The sequence below is a fragment of the Pseudophryne corroboree genome (genome assembly GCF_028390025.1).
Source record: "Pseudophryne corroboree isolate aPseCor3 chromosome 3 unlocalized genomic scaffold, aPseCor3.hap2 SUPER_3_unloc_20, whole genome shotgun sequence".
In the NCBI taxonomy this organism is placed as follows: domain Eukaryota; kingdom Metazoa; phylum Chordata; class Amphibia; order Anura; family Myobatrachidae; genus Pseudophryne; species Pseudophryne corroboree.
In genome coordinates this window covers 1,685,249-1,705,868 of record NW_026967509.1, presented here as the reverse complement: position 1 = coordinate 1,705,868, position 20,620 = coordinate 1,685,249, and the positions used below count along the sequence as shown (strand labels likewise).

General features: G+C 49.7%; 1 long non-coding RNA gene across 1 annotated transcript in view; it reads right to left on the bottom strand.

Moving 5' to 3' along the window:
* LOC134983677 (uncharacterized) overlaps positions 1-19,546 on the bottom strand; it is a 64,758-nt gene extending 45,212 nt beyond the window's left edge. The window contains exon 1 of the long non-coding RNA XR_010191670.1: positions 19,478-19,546. This is a non-coding gene — a long non-coding RNA (uncharacterized LOC134983677). The remainder of the gene's footprint in view (positions 1-19,477) is intronic.
* Between the last annotated feature and the right edge of the window lie 1,074 nt (positions 19,547-20,620).

Genomic DNA, 20,620 nt, shown 5'->3' with positions numbered 1-20,620 from the left:
AAATCTGAAATTTAGTTTAACAGATCCTGCTCCTAATTAGTAACACTGTTGGACTGAAGACAATTTCTGCGCAGAAATAGATATAGAAACAAAAGTGTACATGTGTTGAGTGAGTGTGTTTTTGTATACAAAAGTTTATATAACTTTAAGGTGGAACCACAAGGAAAGCCGAGTACTCGTCAAGGGACATACGTGTAAGTGACATATACGGTGGCTAGGGAGGCATCCCTGGTTAAATAATATTTGAGCATTAGAGTATAGCGGACAATAAGGTAACAGACCAGGAGGTCATAAGGTAACAGACCAGGAGGTCATAAGGTAACAGGTAAAATAGACAAAGAGGTCCGCTATAAAAGTCCAGTGGCACAACGCCTGGGGTGTTGGTGCAGAACCCATATAGGCCATACAAGCTCTTGCTGAAGGAATCGCGGCCGGAAACATCGATTCCATTAATCCTTCAGTACATAACAGGTAGTGCTTATGTACTGAACGATTGGACCGCACGTAATTGTGTGCAGTAGTTAGTAATCTGACCTAATACCATTAGAGTAAAGTGGTCACAAACGCTATTTGTACATTCTGACGTGATTTGTGTAATTTTTTATTTTTTTGGGAAGGGAAGTTCGCTGGTCACTCAGGAACTATCCAACAACCGATACTTGCTGGGGAAAGCGCCCCAGTAAATAAAGGTTCACAGGGGCCCTGTGTTGGGTACCGCAGCTCTGGATACAGTGATTGCAGTACTGGCCAACGTGGGCGAGAAGTAAGTGGGGTACTTGAGAAACCACCACCGCCGGCCTGCCCAAGGACATCTTGGTTTGTTTGTAAGGGTTCGCTGAAAGCCTTGATATTCAAGGAGGAATAAGCAACGCCTGCAGATTATGGGGGCCAGTTGTTCAGGTAGGGGGCGATCAACCTCGGTTCGGGTTGATTCAGAGAACCGATCCATCGGGTCGGCACGATATGTGATGTGTAAGAAATATGGAAATCACGCTGAAGTTTTATGTGATGAATGGGAGAGAATGACTGTACAAGACAGGGACAAATTCCCAAGAATAGGTAGCTTTAGTCCAGAAGTGTTACAAAATTTAAGGAGGAGGATAAGTCTCATTGAACCAACGAAGAGACAAAATAAACATTATGAATATTTACAGTTATGGCAACAGGAAAGTGAATTACAAAGAGAGTCTATTGACTTTTCTGACTCTTATCTTGAGAGGAGAGACATGGCATCAGGAGAGGAGTTGATTGCGGAGAGAAAAGCACAAAAGTGGAACAATAAAAACGCTCTTAGCAACTGTAATATAGATCATAAGAATAAGGGTAATAAATGTAACAATGATTATTGTAATACTGTTGAATGTACAACTATTAACCTATGCAAGTCGCACCCCATGTTAAACTTTCCTCAGGAACACCAACAAGAAAGTGAGCCCAGAACGATGTCAGCACCTCTTCCAGCAACCATCACAAAAGCCATCCAGGTGGACGCGACCAAATTGGTAAAGGCAATAATCGAACCCCCTAACGGAGGGTCAGGTGAGGTCGTGTCCACAGGTACGTACAATGTTTCATATCACGCACAAACAGATGTACCCCATATTGTAAGACCAACACAAGATGATGTAACTGAGCTCGATCTGGCCAGGGTGATCTCAGTCCCCAATGGGAAGACTGACGATCAGGGAATCATTCCCGTCAAGGACAGTGCAATGCGCTGTCTCTTGTCTCGGACCGAATTGAGATCAATTATGTCTGAATTTCCTGATCCGAGGAAAAATCTAGCCAAATGTCAAAGGTTTATTAAAGAACTAGGAAACGCCACAGAACCCACCAACAAAGAGTGGCGGACAGTGCTGAGGGCATGTTTGCCCTCCAGTGTTGACCCTGAAAAATTAATTGCTGATTGTAAATTAAACACGGAGGTACCCTGTATGGAGGAACACAATCAGGAATGTATTAGGCAGATTAACCGACAGTTAGGAATATATTTCCCAACCGCTGTCAAGTGGAATGAAATTTTCTCCATAAGGCAAAACGAAAAGGAAAATGTTTCTAATTATTTCAATCGAGCACTGCAAATAATGGCTAGAAACACTGGGATCGCAGACATCAAGACAAATGCACAACATAAAGGAATAGCGGTTAAGGTATTAATGAATGGTTTAAAGGATGAATTAAAAACAAGGGTACAGACCACCAACCCAAACTGGAGAGAGATCTCGGTGGCCGCACTAAGAGAGGCCGTCATTAATCATGATCAGAATATCACCAGGTACAGAGAGTCACTAAGAGATAAGTTAATGGCATCAAATATACAGGCCCAAACCACAAGACCACCCCAACAAAAGCCACACACCCCTGCGAGAAATCCAGATATGGAAGTCTGTTACAGTTGTCATAAAAAGGGACACATTGCAAGAGATTGTAGATCAAGAGAAAGACAACACCATAATCATGAAATCCAAGGAATCAGGGAAGTACAGGGGAAACGGTTGACGATGATGAGCATCCGAGCGTTTGAGGAGGCATCAAACCAACCAAAACCTCAGGTCACTGACACGTGGAGGAAGCCCAGGAGTTGCTATAATTGCCAGAAGGAAGGCCATTATGCAAGAGATTGCAGGCATAACAGCCCACATAAAGTTAGACCCCCTAGACCAAGAAATGAGCAAAATTACAATACACACCATTACAATCAAGGATCACATAGGCAGGAAAGGTGATTATTAGGAATGGAGGCAAGCCTGAGGTAACGGTTAATGAAGTGGGAGGTCATTCACTGAAGACACAGGAATGACCAGGTTAAACGTTGTAAATGTATTTGTGGAAAAAAAAATAAATGTTTTTTCTCTCTCTCTCTATCCCCATCTCTGACGATTATTGGTAAGAATTCGAACATTGCATATTCGCTTGGTCCTTGCAGAAGTCTACCAAACCCCAGCATGACCTATCCACCACAATGTATTCTGGCCAGATACAGACAGTGGAATAATGCAAGTGCTGGTGGGGAGGGACTGCTCAAGGAAACCATTAGACACGTAGATACGACAGCCTAATAGTCTGACAATGTTTTCTTAATGTTGACAATGTTTAAAAAAAAAAATGCTTTGTTTCTCTTCTCTTATTGATGGTTAAAGACGAGTTATGTAATATATAGATATGCACATGAATTGTTCTCTATCTCTTTTTTTTTTTTTTTTCTCTCTCTCTTCTCACTTATGTTTTCATGGTTTAAAGATGGTATGTCACCCCTCAGTTGGACCAATGGTAATGCCAGATTTTTGCTCCTTACAGAAAGATCGCCGGTTAGGAAGGAATATTGCATCACCAGAATGTTCGTTTGGAAGACTGAGAGACAGCACCTTTGAGAGGACAGCAGAACAAGAAGAACAACAAGACGAGAGAACTTATTATCGTAACAAGTTCTCTCCCCCTCAAACTGTTTTCTTATACCCCATTTACAAATTTCTTCTTTTCTCCTCCTGTAAGATGGACTTGCCCCAAGAGACTGTGATATGGATTTTCCCGTTAACCATGATGTTGACCAGAGCAGTCTGTTTCGGTGGGAGTACCAGTGAGGTCGAGAAAGGATCCAGAAAGGTCCTGATGACTGAGACGGAGGTGTAAATTTCCAATAGCAACCCAATCACCAAGCAAAGGCGAGTACCGGGCACGATCTAACAACCATGTTATTTGTAAACAACTGTGAAGGAATGTTAGTTCAAAAAGAAAGTTGTATCTGTAGGCTCTGTAACAAAGAAATGCCAATCCAGTTTTAATATCCATATGGACCGGCATCCATTGAGTGACTATCACTCCTTAGTGGGTAATGTGTTAAATAAGACCGATTGTTGGGTATGCTCTCAAGTACCTCAGGGTCACAGCAAATCAGGGCTAGTACCATTTCCTTTAACGTTAGGGGAGGTACTTGAGCTAAGTGGTGGGAGACCGGTGGACCGGAGGTTTAATATCTCCAGCCCTCCTAGTTTGAAGCTCCACCAATACCATGTGGATAGGTCCCTCTTATGTTTTAATATCTCCAATCCTAGAAAACCGGGAAATTGGGAAGTGTCATGGAGCAACCTTACCATGACCTTTTCACACAGAGCAGATAGAATGCCTACAGATACAGAGCTCGTACGCCACATAGCCAGTAGAGGAAAATCTTTTCGGTATCGATATACCTTAGGAAATAGGATTACTAGAGTTGGAGAGGTATCACCAGGATACTGTGCACATGTCATACAAACTGATACGTGCATTAGGCAGATGGAAGAATTAGGGTCAGGAGATTTCACCAGGAAGGTTTGTAACATGGTCATGTCCTTCTCCGTCCCATATGTTCTCCCCGATGATGCATATTTCATATGCGGGAGAAAGGCGTACAAGTGGCTTGCCCCAAACTCTGAAGGATTGTGTTATATTGGAAAAGTATTGCCTGAAGTGATGACTTTTACACATGACAAAATGAAGGACATACACCGTGGTGCCCAAGCTCCTTACACTCACACTCACTACGAGCACCGAGTTAAAAGACAACTGTCAGAAAGATTAGAGCATCCGGCCTCTGATCTTATCCATGAATCCACCGGGATTCAGGTTCTGGTAGCGTTAGATTTCACTCGTACCGCTCGAGGAGTGATGAATTATAGATACATTTCCGCACTCGCCAATTTGTTAGATAATATCACTGAAATGTATGATGACACGTTTAGATACACTGGAAGAGAACTTCAAGCTTACAAAACAGAACTAGTTCAGCATAGGATGGTTCTCAATTACCTTACAGCAGTAACAGGCGGATATTGTGTTACATTGGCAACACAGTACGGCATAAAGTGTTGCACGTATATCACAAATAGCACCGAGGATCCGGTAGAGGTCATAGACCAAAAGATGGATGATATTCTCCAATTAAAGTGGGAATTTCGTCGAAAACACAATCTCACCCTTGCTGCTGTAGGTAATGAGCTGACTGGTTGGGTGTCATGGTTGAACCCGCGAAATTGGTTCTCCGGTTTGGGAGAATGGGCTCAAGGAGTCATAATGGATGTTGGAAAGTTTCTCCTTTGTATCCTGGGTGTCATTATATCGATTGGATTGATATTTAGATGCGGGCAGGCTTTAATGAGGTGCAAACAAAGTACAAGAGTGATGAGCTTGAGGAGTGAGGAAACTGTAATTAACCTGGATTTGATTTATGACCCAATGATAGAAACCATGATGTGATGAAAATGCGATTGTACGGTCCGTTTCTTTCACCTGTTTTTCTGCTTTTCTCCAAGATACAAAGACCCCTTGGACGAGGAAGTTGACGAGACGGTACACAGACAAGACAACAGACAAGACCAAAGATGCAGCTTTTGACCACTTGAGAAATGGACACTTGATGAACTTTGCCATGGATCCCCAGTTTCCCTAGTACTTTTAAACTCACGCTAGCCCAACATTTTTTGTAAATCTGATGGCTCAGACAAAGCTATTTGCTCATGCCTAAGGAGCAATACAGCGCAAAGAAGACGACTCTCAACAGATACCGAACACAACTTCGACGACAGATGTACATTTCCCTGACATAGAATATCATTGCATTTTCCATAAGTGTTCTTTATCTTCATCTCTACAACCCTCAGGTAATAACACACATAGTCGATAGGGAATACAGGCACAGATATCAGCAACCACATACCTCCCCCATTCATGTATCATCAACTAAAATGTGCATCCCCATTTTGTTGCAACCACAGCCGAAATGAGCTCGGTAGAGTTTGACAGCCCATCCACAGACCCTTAGTACGGGATAAGAAGGAATTCAAATGTATACTTCGCAATACCTCGAAGCTTGATTTACCACACGTACGGCACGATGATACATGACCCCCCAAACATGGACTCATACACACATGCTTCTACTTTCTCACTAGGTCATACCCTTTTCACACCTACTCCTCTCTCCTTCCCTACCCCACCATGGAAATCAATTAACCCCTGACTTACATTTTTCTCCTTAAATGTTTTGTGGCAGTTATTATTGACTGCCAAAGGGTGGACTGTCGAAGTCAGAAAAATGTCTCAATGCACGTTGCCATATTTGCACCGCACACTGGTCCGTGCTGCGCGTGCGTGCACTCTCCCGTGGAAGCGCATACCCACAATAACGTGCACTCGCAGGCGCGGTATGCGTATTTACGGTAGAGTTTACGTGGTCGCAGCGTGCGACCCATTCGTTACATGTTTTCACAATTAATGTAGTTTATAGATCATGGTCCCTTTGATAGATTCTGAAAGTTTAGTTAATATAGAAGGTCCCTGAGCTGAGGAATCCCTCTTTGCATCGTACGAAGGGTCTAACAGGAATCATACAGCAGTGTTTGGTACCCATCGGAAGAGTATTTAATTAGCAATATTCCGGTGTTGGTTTGGAGCGTATTAATCGCTCATGCGAATAGTTATGGACATAAGAAGTTTATGCTCATTTCTATTATTTACTCATACTCAGGTATGCGGCGGGAAACCTAGTTTCCCACCCACCTGAGCTGTTGGAAATCGTCACAGCCCACCTGTATGAATCACCCTATGACCTTTTGTTATGATGCAGGGCCGAATTCCTTCGGCCAATGAACAATGGGATTGTAGGGACTATGAGATTGCATTGTGTGTGGGGCATAAATAGGCAGGCCGACCATATCCAAAGTCACTCTCTCATCAACGGTTATCTGCTGATAGCCGGGAGCTGGATATCGAGGCGCATGCGATCGTTACCCTTTGTGCGTAAGTTTTCTCTCCGTAATCATTGTCTTTCTGTGAGCCAATTTCTCTCTCTCTCTCTATCTCTCTCTCTCCTCTTTTCTCTTATATCTCTCATAGTATTATAGCATTGTATTGTATTGCATTTAGGTCAGTATAGTATTGTCTTTTTGTATTTATTGTTTAGTTCTGTGGTTAGGAAGTCTCTGTTATATTGTAGTGTATCATTTGTACTGTTATCCCCTTTTACAAGTATATTAGATATAATACAGTTAATAGGCCTTGGAACCTAAACCAGTATCTGTGTATTTTCTATAGTGTTGAGTGTTCACTTGAGCGTCGGTGACGCTCAAGCAGCTTTGTAGATAGTCAGGTTACACAAGGTTGCACTTACACCCTGTACTCACATTAAGGTATTCAGTGTATTTCATTGGTAAAAGGTTTAGACATAAAGGTATAGTGTTGTGAGCGTCTGCATCGCTGGTGACCTCCTCGTGGTCTCGAGTGTACGCTACGCTACAGCGAATCATTCCCCTAGACATAACCAATAACGTGTCCTGTGATCACTGGGCCGTGAGCGAACGTGACGCTTGAGCGTCTCGCCTACGGCTGAGCGATCGTTACGCAGATAGCGTACCATTACGGTACTTCTTAAGTAAACAGCGTACAGTGTTCTTAGCTTCATAAAGGGTTGTTTATACGACAAAGGAATTTAGCATTGTCAGTATATAGCGCCCCCCTATGTGTGTATAGCGCCCCCTATGTGTGTATACCGCCCCTATTTGTGTACAGCACCCCCTATGTGTGTATAGTGCCCCTATGTGTGTATACCGCCCCCCATGTGTGTATAGCGCCCCCTATGTGTATATAGCGACCCCCTATGTGTGTATAGTGCCCCTATGTGTGTATAGTGCCCCCTATGTGTATATAGCGCCCCCTATGTATATAGCGCCCCCTGTGTGTATAGTGCCCCTATGTGTGTATACCGCCCCCCCATGTGTGTATACTGCCCCCCATGTGTGTATAGCACCCCCTATGTGTGTATACCGCCCCCCATGTGTGTATAGCGCTCCCTATGTGTGTATACCATCCCCTATGTGTGTATAGCACCCCCTATGTATATATAACGCCCCCTATGTGTGTATAGCGCCCCCTATGTGTGTATAGTGCCCCCTGTCTGTATACCGCCCCTATGTGTGCACAGCACCCCCCTATGTGTGTATAGTGCCCCTATGTGTGTATACCGCCCCCTATGTGTATATAGCGACCCCCTATGTGTGTATACCGTCCCCTGTGTGTGTATAGTGCCCCCTATGTGTATATAGCGCCCCCTATGTGTATATAGCGCCCCCTATGTGTGTATAGCGCCCCCTATGTGTGTATAGCGCCCCCCATGTGTGTATACCGCCCCCCATGTGTGTATAGCACCCCCTATGTGTATAGCGCCCCCTATGTGTGTATAGCGCTCCCTATGTGAGTATAGCGCTCCCTATGTGAGTATAGTGCCCCCTATGTGTATATAGCGTCCCCCTATGTGTATATAGCGCCCCCCTGTGTGTATAGTGCCCCTATGTGTGTATAGCGCCCCCATGTGTGTATAGCGCCCCCCATGTGTGTATACCGCCCCCCATGTGTGTATACCGCCCCCCATGTGTGTATACCGCCCCCATGTGTGTATACCGCCCCCCATGTGTGTATACCGCCCCCCTGTGTGTATAGCACCCCCTGTGTGTGTATAGCGCCCCCTATGTGTGTATAGTGCCCCCTATGTGTGCATAGCGCTCCCTATGTGTGTATAGTGCCCCCTATGTGTATATAGCGCCCCCCTATGTGTATATAGCGCCCCCTATGTGCATATAGCGCCCCCTATGTGTGTATAGCGCCCCCTATGTGTGTATAGCGCCCCCCATGTGTGTATACCGCCCATGTGTGTATAGCACCCCCTATGTGTATAGCGCCCCCTATGTTTGTATAGCGCTCCCTATGTGAGTATAGCGCTCCCTATGTGAGTATAGTGCCCCCTATGTGTATATAGCGTCCCCCTATGTGTATATAGCGCCCCCGTGTGTATAGTGCCCCTATGTGTGTATAGCGCCCCCATGTGTGTATAGCGCCCCCCATGTGTGTATACCGCCCCCCATGTGTGTATACCGCCCCCCATGTGTGTATACCGCCCCCCTGTGTGTATAGCACCCCCTATGTGTGTATAGCGCCCCCTATGTGTGTATAGTGCCCCCTATGTGTGCATAACGCTCCCTATGTGTGTATAGTGCCCCCTATGTGTATATACCGCTCCCTATGTGTGTATAGCGCCCCCTATGTGTGTATACCGCCCCCCTATGTGTGTATAGCACCCCCTATGAGTGTATACCGCCCCCCTATGTGTGTATAGCGCCCCCCATGCGTGTATAGTGCCCCTATGTGTGTATACCGCCCCCATGTGTGTATAGCGCTCCCTATGTGTGTATACCGCCCCCCATGTGTGTATAGCGCCCCACATGTGTGTATAGTGCCCCTATGTGTGTATACCGCCCCCCTATGTGTGTATAGCACCCCCTATGAGTGTATACCGCCCCCCTATGTGTGTACAGCACCCCCTATGTGTGTATTCCGCCCCCTATGTGTGTATACCGCCCCCTATGTGTGTATACCGCCCCCTATGTGTGTATACCGCCCCCTATGTGTGTATACCGCCCCCTATGTGTGTATACCGCCCCCTATGTGTGTATAGCGCCCCCTATGTGTGTATACCGCCCCCCCATGTGTGTATACCGCCCCCCCATGTGTGTATACCGCCCCCCCATGTGTGTATACCGCCCCCCCATGTGTGTGTGGTGCCCCTATGTGTGTATAGCGCCCCCTATGTGTGTATACCGCCCCCCATGTGTGTACAGCACCCCCCATGTGTGTATAGCACCCCCTATGTGTGTATACCGCCCTTGAGTGAACAGCACCCCCTATGTGTGTATAGTGCCCCTATGTGTGTATAGCGCCCCCTATGTGTGTATATCGCCCCCTATGTGTGTATAGCGCCCCCCATGTGTGTATAGCGCCCCCCATGTGTGTATAGCGCCCCCATGTGTGTATAGCGCCCCCCATGTGTGTATAGCGCCCCCCATGTGTGTATAGCGCCCCCCCATGTGTGTATAGCGCCCCCATGTGTGTATAGCGCCCCCATGTGTGTATAGCGCCCCCATGTGTGTATAGCGCCCCCCATGTGTGTATAGCGCCCCCCATGTGTGTATAGCGCCCCCCATGTGTGTATAGTGCCCCCCATGTGTGTATAGCGCTCCCTATGTGTGTATACCTCCCCCTATGTGTGTATAGCGCTCCCTATGTGTGTATACCGCCCCCTATGTGTGTATAGCGCTCCCTATGTGTGTATACCGTCCCCTATGTGTGTATAGCACCCCTTTTGTGTATATAGCGCCCCCTATGTGTGTATAGCGCCCCTTATGTGTGTATAGCGCCCCCTATGTGTGTATACCGCCCCTATGTGTGTACAGCACCCCCTATGTGTGTATACCGCCCCCTATGTGTGTATAGCGCTCCCTATGTGTGTATACCGTCCCCTATGTGTGTATAGCACCCCTTTTGTGTATATAGTGCCCCCTATGTGTGTATAGCGCCCCTTATGTGTGTATAGCGCCCCCTATGTGTGTATACCGCCCCTATGTGTGTACAGCACCCCCTATGTGTGTATAGTGCCCCTATGTGTGTATACCGCCCCCCATGTGTGTATAGTGCCCCTATGTGTGTATACCGCCCCCTATGTGTGTATAGCGCTCCCTATGTGTGTATAGCACCCCCTATGTGTATATAGCGCCCCCTATGTGTATATAGCGCCACCCTATGTGTGTATACCGCCCCTATTTGTGTACAGCACCCCCTATGTGTGTATAGTGCCCCTATGTGTGTATAGCGCCCCCTATGTGTATATAGCGACCCCCTATGTGTGTATAGTGCCCCTATGTGTGTATAGTGCCCCCTATGTGTATATAGCGCCCCCTATGTATATAGCGCCCCCTGTGTGTATAGTGCCCCTATGTGTGTATAGCGCCCCCTATGTGTGTATACCGCCCCCCCATGTGTGTATACTGCCCCCCATGTGTGTATAGCACCCCCTATGTGTGTATACCGCCCCCCATGTGTGTATAGCGCTCCCTATGTGTGTATACCATCCCCTGTGTGTGTATAGCACCCCCTATTTATATATAGCGCCCCCTATGTGTGTATAGTGCCCCCTGTCTGTATACCGCCCCTATGTGTGTACAGCACCCCCTATGTGTGTATAGTGCCCCCTATGTGTATATAGCGACCCCCTATGTGTGTATACCGTCCCCTATGTGTGTATAGTGCCCCCTATGTGTATATAGCGCCCCCTATGTGTATATAGCGCCCCCTATGTGTGTATAGCGCCCCCCATGTGTGTATACCGCCCCCCATGTGTGTATACCGCCCCCCATGTGTGTATAGCACCCCCTATGTGTATAGCGCCCCCTATGTGTGTATAGCGCTCCCTATGTGAGTATAGCGCTCCCTATGTGAGTATAGTGCCCCCTATGTGTATATAGCGTCCCCCTATGTGTATATAGCGCCCCCCTGTGTGTATAGTGCCCCTATGTGTGTATAGCGCCCCCCATGTGTGTATACCGCCCCCCATGTGTGTATACCGCCCCCCATGTGTGTATACGGCCCCCTTGTGTGTATACCGCCCCCCATGTGTGTATACCGCCCCCCATGTGTGTATACCGCCCCCCTGTGTGTATAGCACCCCCTGTGTGTGTATAGCGCCCCCTATGTGTGTATAGTGCCCCCTATGTGTGCATAGCGCTCCCTATGTGTGTATAGTGCCCCCTATGTGTATATACCGCTCCCTATGTGTGTATAGCGCCCCCTATGTGTGTATACCGCCCCCTATGTGTGTATAGCACCCCCTATGAGTGTATACCGCCCCCCTATGTGTGTATACCGCCCCACATGTGTGTATAGCGCCCCCCATGCGTGTATAGTGCCCCTATGTGTGTATACCGCCCCCCATGTGTGTATACCGCCCCCCATGTGTGTATAGAGCCCCACATGTGTGTATAGTGCCCCTATGTGTGTATACCGCCCCCCATGTGTGTACAGCACCCCCTATGTGTGTACAGCACCCCCTATGTGTGTATAGCGCCCCCTATGTGTGTATAGCGCCCCCTATGTGTGTATACCGCCCCCCCATGTGTGTATACCGCCCCCCCATGTGTGTATACCGCCCCCCCATGTGTGTATACCGCCCCCCCATGTGTGTATACCGCCCCCCCATGTGTGTATACCGCCCCCTATGTGTGTATAGCGCCCCCTATGTGTGTATACCGCTCCCCATGTGTGTACAGCACCCCCCATGTGTGTATAGCGCCCCCTATGTGTGTATAGTGCCCCCCATGTGTGTATACCGCCCCCCATGTGTGTATAGCACCCCCTATGTGTATAGCGCCCCCTATGTGTGTATAGCGCTCCCTATGTGAGTATAGCGCTCCCTATGTGAGTATAGTGCCCCCTATGTGTATATAGCGTCCCCCTATGTGTATATAGCGCCCCCGTGTGTATAGTGCCCCTATGTGTGTATAGCGCCCCCCATGTGTGTATAGCGCCCCCCATGTGTGTATACCGCCCCCCATGTGTGTATACCGCCCCCCATGTGTGTATACCGCCCCCCTGTGTGTATAGCGCCCCCTATGTGTGTATAGTGCCCCCTATGTGTGCATAGCGCTCCCTATGTGTGTATAGTGCCCCCTATGTGTATATACCGCTCCCTATGTGTGTATAGCGCCCCCTATGTGTGTATACCGCCCCCCTATGTGTGTATAGCACCCCCTATGAGTGTATACCGCCCCCCTATGTGTGTATAGCGCCCCCCATGCGTGTATAGTGCCCCTATGTGTGTATACCGCCCCCATGTGTGTATAGCGCTCCCTATGTGTGTATACCGCCCCCCATGTGTGTATAGCGCCCCACATGTGTGTATAGTGCCCCTATGTGTGTATACCGCCCCCCTATGTGTGTATAGCACCCCCTATGAGTGTATACCGCCCCCCTATGTGTGTACAGCGCCCCCTATGTGTGTACAGCGCCCCCTATGTGTGTATACCGCCCCCTATGTGTGTATACCGCCCCCTATGTGTGTATACCGCCCCCTATGTGTGTATACCGCCCCCTATGTGTGTATACCGCCCCCTATGTGTGTATACCGCCCCCTATGTGTGTATAGCGCCCCCTCATGTGTGTATGCCGCCCCCCCATGTGTGTATACCGCCCCCCCATGTGTGTATACCGCCCCCCATGTGTGTATACCTCCCCCCCATGTGTGTGTGGTGCCCCTATGTGTGTATAGCGCCCCCTATGTGTGTATACCGCCCCCCATGTGTGTACAGCACCCCCCATGTGTGTATAGCGCCCCCTATGTGTGTATACCGCCCTTGAGTGAACAGCACCCCCTTTGTGTGTATAGTGCCCCTATGTGTGTATAGCGCCCCCTATGTGTGTATAGCGCCCCCCATGTGTGTATAGCGCCCCCCATGTGTGTATAGCGCCCCCCATGTGTGTATAGCGCCCCCCCATGTGTGTATAGCGCCCCCCCATGTGTGTATAGCGCCCCCCCATGTGTGTATAGCGCCCCCATGTGTGTATAGCGCCCCCATGTGTGTATAGCGCCCCCATGTGTGTATAGCGCCCCCCATGTGTGTATAGCGCCCCCCATGTGTGTATAGCGCCCCCCATGTGTGTATAGTGCCCCCCATGTGTGTATAGCGCTCCCTATGTGTGTATACCTCCCCCTATGTGTGTATAGCGCTCCCTATGTGTGTATACCGCCCCCTATGTGTGTATACCGCCCTTGAGTGAACAGCACCCCCTTTGTGTGTATAGTGCCCCTATGTGTGTATAGCGCCCCCTATGTGTGTATAGCGCCCCCCATGTGTGTATAGCGCCCCCCATGTGTGTATAGCGCCCCCCATGTGTGTATAGCGCCCCCCCATGTGTGTATAGCGCCCCCCCATGTGTGTATAGCGCCCCCCCATGTGTGTATAGCGCCCCCATGTGTGTATAGCGCCCCCATGTGTGTATAGCGCCCCCATGTGTGTATAGCGCCCCCCATGTGTGTATAGCGCCCCCCATGTGTGTATAGCGCCCCCCATGTGTGTATAGTGCCCCCCATGTGTGTATAGCGCTCCCTATGTGTGTATACCTCCCCCTATGTGTGTATAGCGCTCCCTATGTGTGTATACCGCCCCCTATGTGTGTATAGCGCTCCCTATGTGTGTATACCGTCCCCTATGTGTGTATAGCACCCCTTTTGTGTATATAGCGCCCCCTATGTGTGTATAGCGCCCCTTATGTGTGTATAGCGCCCCCTATGTGTGTATACCGCCCCTATGTGTGTACAGTACCCCCTATGTGTGTATAGTGCCCCTATGTGTGTATACCGCCCCCCATGTGTGTATAGCGCCCCACATGTGTGTATAGTGCCCCTATGTGTGTATACCGCCCCCTATGTGTGTATAGCGCTCCCTATGTGTGTATAGCACCCCCTATGTGTATATAGCGCCCCCTATGTGTATATAGCGCCCCCTATGTGTATATAGCGCCCCCTATGTGTGTATAGCGCCCCCTATGTGTGTATACCGCCCCTATTTGTGTACAGCACCCCCTATGTGTGTATAGTGCCCCTATGTGTGTATAGCGCCCCTATGTGTATATAGCGACCCCCTATGTGTGTATAGTGCCCCTATGTGTGTATAGTGCCCCCTATGTGTATATAGCGCCCCCTATGTATATAGCGCCCCCTGTGTGTATAGTGCCCCTATGTGTGTATACCGCCCCCCCATGTGTGTATACTGCCCCCCATGTGTGTATAGCACCCCCTATGTGTGTATACCGCCCCCCATGTGTGTATAGCGCTCCCTATGTGTGTATACCATCCCCTATGTGTGTATAGCACCCCCTATGTATATATAGCGCCCCCTATGTGTGTATAGCGCCCCCTATGTGTGTATAGTGCCCCCTGTCTGTATACCGCCCCTATGTGTGTACAGCACCCCCTATGTGTGTATAGTGCCCCTATGTGTGTATACCGCCCCCTATGTGTATATAGCGACCCCCTATGTGTGTATACCATCCCCTATGTGTGTATAGTGCCCCCTATGTGTATATAGCGCCCCCTATGTGTATATAGCGCCCCTATGTGTGTATAGCGCCCCCTATGTGTGTATAGCGCACCCCATGTGTGTATACCGCCCCCCATGTGTGTATAGCACCCCCTATGTGTATAGCGCCCCCTATGTGTGTATAGCGCTCCCTATGTGAGTATAGCGCTCCCTATGTGAGTATAGTGCCCCCTATGTGTATATAGCGTCCCCCTATGTGTATATAGCGCCCCCTGTGTGTATAGTGCCCCTATGTGTGTATAGCGCCCCCCATGTGTGTATACCGCCCCCCATGTGTGTATACCGCCCCCCATGTGTGTATACCGCCCCCCATGTGTGTATACCGCCCCCATGTGTGTATACCGCCCCCCATGTGTGTATACCGCCCCCCTGTGTGTATAGCACCCCCTGTGTGTGTATAGCGCCCCCTATGTGTGTATAGTGCCCCCTATGTGTGCATAGCGCTCCCTATGTGTGTATAGTGCCCCCTATGTGTATATACCGCTCCCTATGTGTGTATAGCGCCCCCTATGTGTGTATACCGCCCCCTATGTGTGTATAGCACCCCCTATGAGTGTATACCGCCCCCCTATGTGTGTATACCGCCCCCCATGTGTGTATAGCGCCCCCCATGCGTGTATAGTGCCCCTATGTGTGTATACCGCCCCCCATGTGTGTATACCGCCCCCCATGTGTGTATAGCGCCCCACATGTGTGTATAGTGCCCCTATGTGTGTATACCGCCCCCCATGTGTGTACAGCACCCCCTATGTGTGTACAGCGCCCCCTATGTGTGTACAGCGCCCCCTATGTGTGTATACCGCCCCCTATGTGTGTATACCGCCCCCTATGTGTGTATACCGCCCCCCCATGTGTGTATACCGCCCCCCCATGTGTGTATACCGCCCCCCATGTGTGTATACCCCCATGTGTGTATACCGCCCCCCCATGTGTGTATACCGCCCCCCCATATGTGTATACCGCCCCCCCATGTGTGTATAGCGCCCCCTATGTGTGTATGGTGCCCCTATGTGTGTATAGTGCCCCCTATGTGTGTACAGCACCCCCCATGTGTGTACAGCACCCCCCATGTGTGTATAGCGCCCCCTATGTGTGTATACCGCCCTTGTGTGAACAGCACCCCCTATGTGTGTATAGTGCCCCTATGTGTGTATAGCGCCCCCTATGTGTGTATAGCGCCCCCCATGTGTGTATAGCGCCCCCCATGTGTGTATAGCGCCCCCCATGTGTGTATAGCGCCCCCCATGTGTGTATAGCGCCCCCCATGTGTGTATAGCGCCCCCCATGTGTGTATAGCGCCCCCCATGTGTGTATAGCGCCCCCATGTGTGTATAGCGCCCCCATGTGTGTATAGCGCCCCCCATGTGTGTATAGCGCCCCCCATGTGTGTATAGTGCCCCTATGTGTGTATACCGCCCCCTATGTGTGTATAGCGCTCCCTATGTGTGTATACCGTCCCCTATGTGTGTATAGAACCCCTTTTGTGTATATAGCGCCCCCTATGTGTGTATAGCGCCCCTTATGTGTGTATAGCGCCCCCTATGTGTGTATACCGCCCCTATGTGTGTACAGCACCCCCTATGTGTGTATAGTGCCCCTATGTGTGTATACCGCCCCCTATGTGTATATAGCGACCCCCTATGTGTGTATACCGTCCCCTATGTGTGTATAGTGCCCCCTATGTGTGTATACCGCCCCTATGTGTGTACAGCACCCCCTATGTGTGTATAGTGCCCCTATGTGTGTATACCGCCCCCCATGTGTGTATAGCGCCCCACATGTGTGTATAGTGCCCCTATGTGTGTATAGCGCTCCCTATGTGTGTATACCGTCCCCTATGTGTGTATAGCACCCCTTATGTGTATATAGCGCCCCCCTATGTGTGTATAGCGCCCCTTATGTGTGTATACCGCCCCTATGTGTGTACAGCACCCCCTATGTGTGTATAGTGCCCCTATGTGTGTATACCGCCCCCCATGTGTGTATAGCGCCCCCCATGTGTGTATAGCGCCCCCCATGTGTGTATAGCGCCCCACATGTGTGTATAGTGCCCCTATGTGTGTATACCGCCCCCCTATGTGTGTATAGCACCCCCTATGAGTGTATACCGCCCCCCATGTGTATAGTGCCCCTATGTGTGTATACCGCCCCCTATGTGTGTATAGCGCCCCTATGTGTGTATAGCGCCCCCTATGTGTGTATAGCGTCCCCTATGTGTATATACCGTCCCCTATGTGTGTATAGCACCCCCTATGTGTATATAGCGCCCCCTATGTGTGTATAGCGTCCCCTACGTGTATATACCGTCCCCTATGTGTGTATAGCGCCCCCTATGTGTGTATAGCGCCCCCCTATGTGTGTATAGCGTCCCCTACGTGTATATACCGTCCCCTATGTGTGTATAGCGCCCCCTATGTGTGTATAGCGCCCCCCTATGTGTGTATAGCGTCCCCTATGTGTATATACCGTCCCCTATGTGTGTATAGTGCCCCTATGTGGGTATACCGCCCCCCATGTGTGTATACCGCCCCCTATGTGTATATAGCGCCCCCTATGTGTATATACCTCCCCCTATGTGTATATACCGCCCCCTATGTGTAACACGCCTGTATGAGCAGTGACAGCAGTGTGAGCAGCGCTGTGTGTGTGTATGACACGGGTAATATACTCTCCATGCACCACACACCAGTGGCGTGCGGTGAGGTCAATGGCTGGGGAGGCACTGGCTTCTCCAGTACATCCCCAGCAGCACAAGAACACAAACCTAAGCTCACTTTTTAGGAACATCAGTTACGTTAGAGTACCTGGGGGGGGTGGGCTGGTACTGCAGCCACTGTGTATATACTGTGGCGGCCATGGGGGGGTTTCTATGTTCTCAGAAACCCCCCCTGTGTCGCGTGAGCAACAGCACTGCTCCAGCGCTTACCTGTCCAAGATGAGTACCTTTATCCTCCTCGCCTCCCATTGAATGGCTTTAGGCTGGATACTCGGGGGGGGGGGGGGGGGGGGGTAGGGGGGGGTGTCGAGAGCACTGTATGCTGCTACCGGCTGCTTCTGTGTATCGAGGGGGTGCTTTTTGCTGCAGCCGCCGCTTCTGGGGATTCAGTGAAAACCGGACCGGACCAGATAAAGGAACCCCGGACGAGACCTGCTCCCTGCAGCGACCCCTGCCACTGAGGAGCTTTGTATGCACGTTCCCGTCTGGGGAGGAGCATGTCTCTAACAGGCTGTCAATGGTGACCGGGGTGACGGAGAGTGAGTGTTTCTTTAATATTATTTATTTGAGATTAAATTTAACTATAAAATCAGACCTTGGTAATACCATATAACATATATGTGTATATATATAATGAACCTCATAGTGCCCACACTTTAAAAAAATATCACAATTGGCTGTCACCATTTTTTAAAAGTGTGGTCACTATAAGGTTCACGTCCCTGCATTATATATATACATATATTTTACATGGTATTACCAAGGTCCAATATTAAATATTATTTGATCCCTCCTTTGCACACAAATGTTTTTTTTTCTTTTGTACTGTTGCTATATATATATATATATATATATATATATATATATATATATATATATAAAACACTGTATAATTTAACCCCCCCTCCCCCTGTTTGCAACAGGTGGCTATACAAATGATCTGTATGCAGCACAGCACCAGCATCTCCCTGTGCTGCTCCCCCCTCCCTCCCTACCTCTGTCCGGGCACAGCAGCAGCGGGATAAGAGGCTGTCATGTCTCCCCACATCAGCGCACGGACCCGTCCGCCCGTCCGCTGTGTGTGCAGCGCTGACAGGGAGCAGCAGCCCGGCCGTCTATAAACATTCTCGCTCTCTGTCTCCCCGGTCCCCGCTGACAGTCTGTTAGTGACATGTCCCCCGGCCGGGAACGTGCATACAAAGCTCCACAGCGCAGGGGTCGCTGCAGGGAGCAGGTCTCGTCCGGGGTTCCAGAATATGGTCCGGTCCGGCTTTCGAATCCCCCGCTTCTGTGTAGACGTGTGTCCCCCCCCCCCATCAGCAGCAGATCAGGGACTGATCTGATTGCCTTGTCCCGACGCCGCTTATTGGTGATTGGACCAGCGGATCCAGCACTGGATCCGCTGTCCAATCATATCTGTTCACTGACAGGGGCGGGCTTTGATGTGTGCTGAAAGCCCGTCTCTGTCAAAGAGGCACCAATACTAGTGCCGCTTTCTTCCCTTTTTTCAATGGGCTTTTACAGCCCAGTGCCTGGCCCCGCCCCCCGGCTCTGTCCCGTTCCCATTGTCTATGGGAGGCACTGCAATCAGTGCCTCCCAAACCAATTTAATGAATAACAACGATTATATTAATATTAGGAAGATAATTATGACACAGAATATGTGTCATAAGTATCATCTTTGTATTATTTTAATCAGTAATGACAGGGGAGGCACTGCCTCCCCTGCCTCCCCTGACTGCACGTCCCTGCCACACACTGCAGCACATACACCCTGCCCGGCAGGAGAGGGGGCGGCGGCCATTACCTGGTGGAGACCGGGGGCGGAGCTCTGTGTACAGGAAGGGAAGGGGCACTGTTTCCGGGTCACCGTATAGAGCATGGGATCAGCCACCAGCCCCGCCCACTCTCTCATAGGCTGTAGCGACCCGTCACTCAGCCAGCCCCGCCTCTGTCTCTAGCTATTGGTCGCAGGGTCCAGTCACTCTGTAACCTTTCTCCCGCCCATTGCTCGCAGCCCCGCCCCCTCCCCCTCCCAAACAGGTCACGATGAGTGACGGGACAGTCCGACCAATGGCGAGTAGAGTGGGCGGGGCTGTATGATGGACTCCTTGGTGTATGAAATAAGGAGTGGGCGGGGCTAGAAGATGAGTGACGGGATACTACAGCCTATGAGCGGGAGAGCTACTGGTTGCTTAGTGACTGCGTCTGTGCCTACCCATAATCCCATGCGCTCCCCTCCAGTATATACAGGTCAGTAGCATAGTTTTTCCCCCCAAGTTGCTTTATTTATATTTATATATATCTATCTATATCTATATATATATATACATTTATATTATTTTTCTTTGGTGGTTGCTTGTTTTTGGGCTTTTTTTTTATATTTTGTATTTTTTAATGTTATTACTGGCACCGCCCATCAGACACGGGTGAGAAGCTGCGGATGAATAGAGTAATTGGGGTGTTACATTGTGTCGCTGTGACGTGACAGTGAGATGATGATAGTGATGGAGCGCTGTTCTGCAGGGTGAGGAGATTATTCAGAGTTTGTCGCAGATTTTACTATTTTACCAAAATGTGTGACCACCAGAATGGCACGCAGGGGGCCGCCCAGAACAGGGCGAGACCGCCCGGCATGTGTGGTGCTGCCCCGCCATGCCATCGCAATTCACATAGTGACTGACCCCGGCCTATGCATAAGCAGCGGCACCGCCGCCATGTTTCCAATCGCAGGAAATGCAGCGACATCATTGGCCGGCCCTGAAAACAGCCATGACACGTCTGTCGCCAGTGCTAGATTGAGCCTGCATGCAGACTCAATCTAGTGGGCCGCTGTGTGAAGTGAGCGGACCCCGTCGTCATCCCCCCTCGCATCGCACTGCGCTGAGCGTGGGGAGAAATGTGTGCTGAGCCGTCTGTGTTAAGAACACTCAGCACACATCTCCCCCAT